Source organism: Capra hircus, chromosome 27, assembly GCF_001704415.2.
Source record: "Capra hircus breed San Clemente chromosome 27, ASM170441v1, whole genome shotgun sequence".
Lineage (NCBI taxonomy): Eukaryota > Metazoa > Chordata > Mammalia > Artiodactyla > Bovidae > Capra > Capra hircus.
The window spans coordinates 656606-665894 of NC_030834.1; positions in this window are offsets into that span (position 1 = coordinate 656606).

Sequence of the window (9289 nt, forward strand, 5' to 3'; positions counted from 1 at the left end):
AGATACAGAGAATTCACTAGGACTTGTTTAGAAAAGTATACTTGTATCTCTTTTTCAATGTTTGGTTTCTAACACTGAGCATTTTTATTAATATTTATCCTCGATAATAGCAGTGAATAGATGAAAAATGATGGGTATGTATGTCCTTGCTGTTTCAGAAAAAATACCCTGAAAGCCTACTCATGATATGGCAGTGAGAGCAGCCAGTATTTCCCTCTTGGAGTTTTCATAAGCACAGTCTTACTGAATTTGGGAAGTAATTTGAGGCAATCATTTTGTAAGCTTATATTAACTAAGATCCTGTCATCTAGGTAGAGACTCTTTAGAGAAATGGACCCTGGAGTATTTATTTTGCATCACAGAAATATTGGTATTATTCTCAATGTTTCTTTGCAGCCCATAATTCTTGAGCTAGCTTATTCTCATAAAAAGCTACCAGGAAGTACAGGTGAGACCAGGTACACAATGAATTTTAGATAAAGAATTGTAAGGTACTCCAAATAAAACTAACATTATTCATGTAGAGCAGGATTGCTGTTTAATAAGGGTTACTGAAGCAGAAAATAAGCAAAATGTCAGCCTTTTTTTTCAAATTGGCTGATATGTTTTTATATATTCTAGTTACCACAAAGAAAAAGTAAAAGTTGATTTCCAGTTTTGGCAGAGTACTGGCTTTTTTACATCTGGCCCAGACCAGGCACGGAAACCAGAAAGAATTATTTATGACGATAAATATGACCTTTTGTCTTTCCCCTGTTGGGCTGAACCCGCAAGATAGTATGAAGAACAGAATAAATTCAGAACGTTTTGTCCCAAGAAGGTAGGGCCAGAGAGTGCACATTGATGATGCTGAGTTTTGCATGAGTTTGTGGACTTTTGAACTGTGGTGTTGGAGAAGACTCTTGAGAGTCCCTTGGACTGCAAGGACATCCAACCAGTCCATTCTGAAGGAGATCAGCCCTGGGATTTCTTTGGAAGGAATGATGCTAAAGCTGAAACTCCAGTACTTTGGCCACCTCATGCGAAGAGTTGACTCATTGGAAAAGACTCTGATGCTGGGAGGGATTGGGGGCAGGAGGAGAAGGGGACAACAGAGGATGAGATGGCTGGATGGCATCACCGACTCGATGGACGTGAGTCTGAGTGAACTCCAGGAGTTGGTGATGGACAGGGAGGCCTGGCGTGCTGCGATTCATGGGGTCACAAAGAGTCGGACATGACTGAGCGACTGAACTGAACTGAACTGTGGACTATATTAGATATATGCACAGAAATCACGCTGCCATAAACGAGACCCTGAGGTGAAGACATGCCCGAAGCTTAACAGGGACTTCCTTCAGGAACAAAACCTATGAGAGCGCAAAGGCTGCGGAGGGAGAAACAGAAATGAAACCAGTAGCAACGAGGCCACTGCCAAACTCATGGGTGCTCTGAGCGGGAGTGTGAGGGCTTCCCTAGTAGCTTAGCTGGCAAGGACCCCACTTGCAATGTGGGAGACCCTGTTCGATTCCTACTCACTCCAGTACTCTTGGGCTTCCCTGGGGGCTCAGCTGGTAAAGAATCCGCCTGCAATGCGGGAGACCTGGGTTAGATCCCTGGGTTGGGAAGACCCCCTGGAGAAGGGAAAGGATGGCCACGCCAGTATTCTGGCCTGGAGAGTTCCCTGGACTGTGTAGTCCATGGGGTCCCAAAGAGTTGGACACGACTGAGGACCTTCACTTTCACTGGGCACTTCCCTGCTGACTCAGTTGATAAAGAATCCACCTGCAACGTGAGAGACCTGGGTTCAATTCCTGGGTTGTGAAGATCCCCTGGAGAAAGGAAAGGCTACCCACTCCAGTGTTCTGGCCTGGAGAATCCCATGGACCATTTAGTCCATGGGGTCACAAAGAGTGGGACTCGACTGAGCGACTCTCACTTCACTCCCCTCATTACTGAAGTGCCGGGGGCCAGCGTGAGGAATCCTGCCCATGACAAGGTCATATGGAAGGAAGCCTGACAAAACGCATGGACGTGCTCAGGCTTCAGGGGTTCCCCCTGGAATTTCCTGAGCATCCACCCCCCAAGAGCAGAGTCTGCCTGCTTTACTGTGTTATGCTTTCCACCTACTCTTCTGTCATTAACAGGGTGATGTCCCCCAACCACCTTTTTCTGGAAAAAATTAGAGCTTTTAGATAATAAATCTCCTGGGCGTAATACGAGTGTTTCAATCCAAAACCCCCTCTGATGGCTTTCTAGCCTGCCTGCAGCTGCACATGTGATTGTTTGAGGCCTCCTGACCGCAGGAGGCACAGGAAGCTTAAAGCATCCTAGGAATGTACGGGCTTCCGAAGAATCAAAATCATTAGAACTGATCATTTAATCATTAGGACTGATTAAAGGTTTCATTTGTTGAGCCAATACTTGCTGCCAAATTTTCATATCTTTTATTTTTAGATATAGTTGGTATATAGAAAAACAGGTAGTAGACCTGGTATTAGCAACATTAGATCTTTGAGTTAAGCACTTTGTTATAACCCACTGCGCTTTTGTTCTACAGGAATGTAACTTCATTTAGTACTTTGACTGTGATGCAGAGTAAAGAAAAAACTCTTCTGGGAAAAGGAGTTTTCTGGTTGATGGACAATCCAGGAAGAGAGCCATAAAAATGTTAACAGGCCTCTTGGCCAGAAGATAATGTAAACCACCTGAGACCTTTTGTATATGGGAAGGTATGCAAAAAGAAAGCCTTGTTTGTCTCAGTGAGGGTCAGGACTGCTGCCCCTGCATAACTCTGCATATTCCACTATTTCCTTATGTACAACTTGCAGTATATAAGCTGATTTTGAAAAATAAAGTTTTCGGAGTCTTGCACCGATGCTGGGCTTCCCCATGTCGTTCTTTTCTCCCCTTTTTTGGCTGAATTCCCATCTGGAGCGTGGAGGCTCACCACGTCTACTTACTTGCCCTGGCTGCTAAGATCCATGCAAAAGGGAGCCTAAGGCGGGGCACCCTTCGATATTCAAGTGGACGCTGGTGGCCTAATGTAGATGGTGCAAACCTCTTGTCTCGAGGTTTTATTGGTTTTCCCCATAAACCAAGTTATTCAGCCTCTTTTTCTCTGCCTAAATTTCCTACTATATTATTTCTTCCTAATCTAATCTTATATTTCTAAATACATAAGTTTTTCCCTCGTCTATCCGTCTCCCCTTCGAATCACCCTGGTTCCACCAGGGCTGGACCCCGGCACTGAAGGAAATGGAAAAAGCATTAGGTCCATTCTATGCAGGTCTTGGCTGCCCACAGGATGTGGCCTCAGTGGAGGCATGTCCTTCCTGCAGAGGGGGATGGATATCTGAGTGGTCATAGTCAAAATACCTGAGAATTATGGGAAATCTTGATTCTGAAGAGGGGATCTGGTTGACACACCCCAGCATCCACTATAAGCTCAAACTCATGCCCATTAAGTCAGTGATGCCATTCAACCATCCCATCCTTTGTTCTCACACAGTTTTCAATCTTAGCTCTGTGGTCTGTTAAGGGGTAGACTGCAATGTTCATTAATTGAGGTTAAGTCCTTGGCTAAGTGGAACTGTGTGTCAGGATCCTTGTTCTGACTCTGTATGCTTATCCTCCTTATCTGAGAAGAGATAACTGTTTACAGGGATCTGTCCTTAACACAAATCTTCCTCTTGAACATTAGAACATTTCACAGTCAGTTGAAGACTGAAGGAAACTGAGCCTGCTGGCTTCAAAACTATTCAGATGAGTTTATGATAAAGACACTGTTTCCACAGATGTGGATAAAGATTGAGTCAGCAAGGCTGTTGCCCCAGTGTTATACCTCTGCGTCCCCCTCTTATTTCAGTGTAGGAGGAAGCTGCAAAGACAAAACAACAAGAACTGGTTAGAACCAGCTGGGCCCAACATGGCAGAGGATTTGACTTCCGGTGGGCCCCGAGCCTCATTAGTAGTGTGAAAGTGTTAGTCGCTCAGTCATGTCTGCCTCTTTGTGACCCCACAGACTGCAGCCCACCAGGCTCCTCTAGCCATGGAATTCTCCAGGCAAGAATACTGGAGAGGATTGTCATTCCCTCCTCTGGGGGATCTTCCCACCCTAGGTCTCCCAAATTGCAGGCGGATTATTTACCATCAGGGAAGATCCCATGGACTGTAGCCCACCAGACTCCTTTGTCCATGAGGATTCTCTAGATTAGAATCCTGGAGTGGGTAGCCATGCCCTCCTCCAGGGCATCTTCTCAACCCAGGGATTGAACCAGGTCTCCCAACCAGGTCTCCTGCCTGAACTGAGGGCAGATTCTTTACCAGCTGAGCTGCAAGAGGAGCCCCAGGAAAGCCCTCACGAGGCTTGCAGAGGAGAATGCATCAGTTCCAGGTCGGAACAGCAACTTTGTCCTCCACTGTTGTTCAGCCACTCAGTCGTGTCTGACTCTCTGTGAGCCCCTGGACTGATCACATGCCAGGCCTCCCTGTCCATCTCCAACTCCCAGAGCTTGCTCAAACACATGTCCATCAAGTCGGTGATGCCATCCAACCACCTCCTCCTCTGTCATCCCCTTCTCCTCCTGCCTTTAATCTTTCCCAGCATCAGGGTCTTTTCCAAAGAGTCAGCTCTTCACATCAGGTGGCCAAAGTATTGGACTTTCAACTTGAGCAGCAGTCCTTCCACTGAATATTCAGAACTGATTTCCTTTAGGATGGACTGGTTGGACTTCCTTGCAGTCCAAGGGACTTTCAAGAGTCTTCTCCAACACAGTTCAAAAGCATCAATTCTTCAGCGCTCAGCTTTCTTTATAGTCCAACTCTGAAATCCATACACAACTCCTGGAAAAACAATAGCTTTGACTAGACAGACCCTTGACAGAGAAGTGATGTCTCTGCTTTTAACATGTTGTCTAGGTTTGTCATAGCTTTTCTCCCAAGAAGTGTCTTTTAATTTCATGGCTACAGTCACCATAAACAGTGGTTTTGGAGCCCAAGAGAATAAAATCTGTTACTGTTTCCACCTTTTCCCCATCTGTTTGCCATGAAGTGATGGGACTGGATACCATGATCTTCATTTTTTTAATGTTGAGTTTTAAGCCAGCTTTTTCACTCTCCTCTTTCATTCTGATGAAGAGGCTCTTCAGTTCCTTTTTAGTTCCATTTTGTGGTTCCCTTTCAGTTCCAATGGCTTTCTGCCATTAGATCCTTTGAATTTGAGGTATGCTTTTTTCTTTCTTTTCTGGACAAAAATTGGTATTTTTTTCTGAAACCAAATGTTTTTAGCTCATTGAAAAATTTATTCTGGAAGAAACTGTCTTCTTTTTAAATAATAGGAGCCAACGTTTGCCTTCCATGGACTCTGCATCAGTAAAAATTTTTCATAAAAATATTGTTATGAAATATATAAAATACATAGAGATAAGAGATATACTTTCTGAAAACATAGAACGAGTAAGAGAAAGCCCTGCACTCTTCTTCTCTGTATACTGTGCAAAGTAAAGTGGGTTCTGCTTTCATTCAGACCGCTAAATGAGGACACATTCCTCTGCCACATGCTTCCATTAGTAATCAGTGAGTTATATACAGAAGTAAGACCACAAGAAGCTAGTACATTACATTACTGAGGAAACACTGTAATCCATATGTATGTATGAGTGAATATATCAATCTTCCCAACTCTACCTAAGGCTAAGAAGCGACACTGCCTTGTAAAACCTATGCCCATATTTTCTCTCTGGCTGTAAGTGAAGTCCTTCACTTGTGTCTGACTTTTTGCAACCCCATGGACTGCAGCATGCCAGGCTTCCCTGTCCATCACCAGCTCCTGGAGTTTGCTCAAACTCATGTCAGTTGAGTCAGTGATGCCATCCAACCATCTCATCCTCTGTCATTGCCTAAAAATAATTAAAGGAGACAATTTCAACACTTCTTCCAGTGGTTGGCAGTGAGTCAGTTTCTTTTTAAGCCCATCCAAAGGCGGAATCCACCTGCAATGCAGGAGACCCAGGTTTGATCCCTGGGTTGGGAAGATCCCCTGGAAAAGGAAAGGGCAACCCACTCCAGTATCCTTCTCTGGAAATTCCCATGGACAGAAGAGCCTGGTGGGCTGCAGTCCATGGGGTCACAAGGAATTGGGCATGACTGAGCAACTACCACTTTCTTTCTTTCAAAAGCTGGAAGAAATTCTTAAAGGAATGTTTGCCGTAAGGGATAAAAGGAAAGACTTGAAGTGAGCATAAGATTGTAAGGTAAGTTTTTCTCTCTCAAAGTCTAGGTAATACTGAAATAGAGAAGAGAGTTAGCAGGTGCAGATGAGGGCCAAAACTGAAACAGGAATTTGAGTCTTTGAGGAAGGAGAGGTGAGAAGGACATCTGTCAGGAGATTAAATGGAAAAGGGGAAGGAAACCAGAGCCTCTGAGACTTCCTCCAGTGTGGAGACCTCAGACCTCTGGGACATCCTCCAGGGTGGAGATATCAGGGCCTCTGAGACATCCTCCAAATGTCCACCCCAGTTGCTGTGGACAGCCTTGCCACCCACCAGTCCCAGACACCAGAAACCCTCTTGGCGGGCTACAAGTTCTCTTGAGAAATGGGGACATGAAAGGAAAGCACTGGTTTCCAGATCAAGGTGGATTTAGGCTTTTCTTTCTCCCTGAGCTTAGATGGTGAGGGGCATCTTACAGTACAGTCATTATGACTGAGCTGCTCAGTACATATATTGACTAAAATACACTGGGTTGGCCAAAAAGGTTTGTTTGGGGATCTTATGGAGAAACCTGAACAAAATTTTGGCCAATCCAAAATATGCAAGACCTAAACAAAGGAGAGCTGTGTTTAGTCAGCGAACACACTGAAGACTTCAAGTCTGGGAAGCAGCATCTCGAGTAAGGGGAGAGCCGCTCTGCGGGGTGAACAGAGGCCCTGGCGTGTGTGGGAGTTTTGCCACAAAGGATGGGTCGGAGGAACAAAAGAGCACTCGCACTAAATGAAAACCAGGTGTCTCAAGTTAGGGAAGCTCGTGCTTTCCTTTGTATGGGAACGTGGAAGAGTCTGGCTCACCGGGATCATTCCTGTGACATGTACCTTGGCGATCCAGGGCTGGCATCCTGTGTTTGCACCTCCTGACTTTCCGCAGGGGTCACCTTAGGGGCTGGCTGCCGTCCAATGGCTGCTAGATGGCAGGGTTTGTTTGTTTGTTTGTTTGTTTGTTTGTTTTGCAGGTATTTTTTTCCTTCCTGCGTTCCCTCAGGGCTCACCCACTCACCTTTTGAGGTGGCTGCAATCACTGATGCCTGTGACATGCTTTGCTGATTGATACGGAGGCAATATTTTATTTCTCACACATGGAACTATAATGACAGGCTAATTCTGTTCCACAGAAGCACGATTCTCTGCTTGCTCCTTTGCAGCTCAGCGTTCTGTGTTTCTTTACTCCAACCCCGCACTCGTCAAGCATGACCAGAAGCATCCTTTGCAAATACGCTGCTTGTTCGTTCCCGCCGAGGACATCTGCCCGCACGCCCTTCTCCACGGCAGCAGTGCTCTGGCGCGGAGGGGCCCCGGAGTGGGGGAGCCATTTGGAGCCTCTTCTCTCGATGACCATGGAGGCTGTGTGGAACATTCCATTTAGCAGAATCCACTCCTGCCTCTCACAGAGACTGCCAGCACGAACAGATGGGCCATTTGACCACCCAGGTGGCCTGCCCGACACAGTTATAACCTAACAGGTTTCCTCCTGGAAATGCTCGTGCCCTGCTTTCTGCAAAGCTAGTTTTGGGGCTGGGGGGATACTGTTGTAATCCAGAAGACAGAGCTTTCCAACAGTGCCAGTAACTGTGGAATTGTCTTTTCTCAGAGAAGGACCCACCGTCTGTTTCATGGAAAAATATAAGACAAAGGAGAGAGTACACAAAAGGGGAAAATTGTGGAGGTATACCCCCACACGCAAATGAACAGTTTTAAGTACCCAGAGACGTCAGCCCCCAAAATGCTGCTATTCTTCAGTGCCTTTGATTTAGCTTCTGTTCCATAAGATAACTTTTAAAATTGTAACTCATTTAAAATGTTTTGTTCTTATAAAGCCTAAAGTTTAAGTAGCATGGGCTTCTTCCTTAAAAAGAAAAATGAGGAGACAGAGAGAGCACAGAGGGAGCACGGCTGCAGAGCTCGGGGGGGCCTGGGGGCGGGGGAAGTTATTTTCTAGTTGCAGTTTTCAGCAGTGAGATTTAGATTTTGGACTTCTCAGTGTGGACTGGTCTGGATAAAGAACAAAGCTTTTGTTGACATCTATTTGCCAACTCCCATAAGGACACTGTAATGACATTCTTTCAGACCCATCTGGTGATTTAGCCAAGGTTGCTGAAATTCTGAAGGAGAGCTGTAAACCTGAGCTGTGTCACAGGAACCTGGCAGGGACTGCATTTTTTGCTGGCTTCTTTCAGGCAGAAATTTTATGATGAGAAATTTTGGTAGAAATTGAATTGATTTAAAAAGTGGCCCTGTGCTTAAACTAGATGGCCTTACTTCCTGCTTTTTTGTTTCACATCCTTATAGCCTTAGAAAGGCCCTGTAGAGTTCTGATTAGTTCTTTTCAGGGATGGAATTAGAATGAGTGGGTTGGATTTAAAGATACAAATAGTGCTGTGGAATTCTGCAATTGAACTACCTCTGAGTTTGACCTCAAAAGAGAAGAAAGAGAACATAATACTCCATTAAAGCAAGTAATAAGAATGATCTGCCAAGCTACTCTCTCCACATTTTCAGACTAAAGGACCTCCAGGGCTCATCATTAAACTCTCTGCCCCACAGCAGCTCTGCCATGGGGAGAGATTCAGCTCTTCTTCATGCTCCTTATTGTCAGGTTGCACAATGCATGAAGGTCAGAAAACGAGGAAAGAATCTAACTTATAGAAGAACTAGAAGAAAAAAACCCATTTGTAGGAAATCTGAAAAGTAAATAGCCACTGAAGGTTATAGACACTGGTATGGGTTTAGAATTATTTCATACTGATACGGAGAGGATGTCACCTCATGTCAACAAATTTAAATGGACATGGAAGTTTCCATTTCCACTTTAAAACTTTATCTTTTCTCCATGATCAGAACTTTTAGTCCGTCTTCAACACTTCATGCTTTTCTCTTTTTCTTTCTTATTGGAGGAGAGTTGCTTTACAATGTTGTGTTGGTTTCTGCGGCAGAGCAGAGTGACTCAGCTGCATGTTCACACACATCTCCTCTGTTCCGGGTTCTGTTCCCATTTATCTCACTGCAGAGTGCTGGGTACAGTTCCCTGTGCTGTGCCGT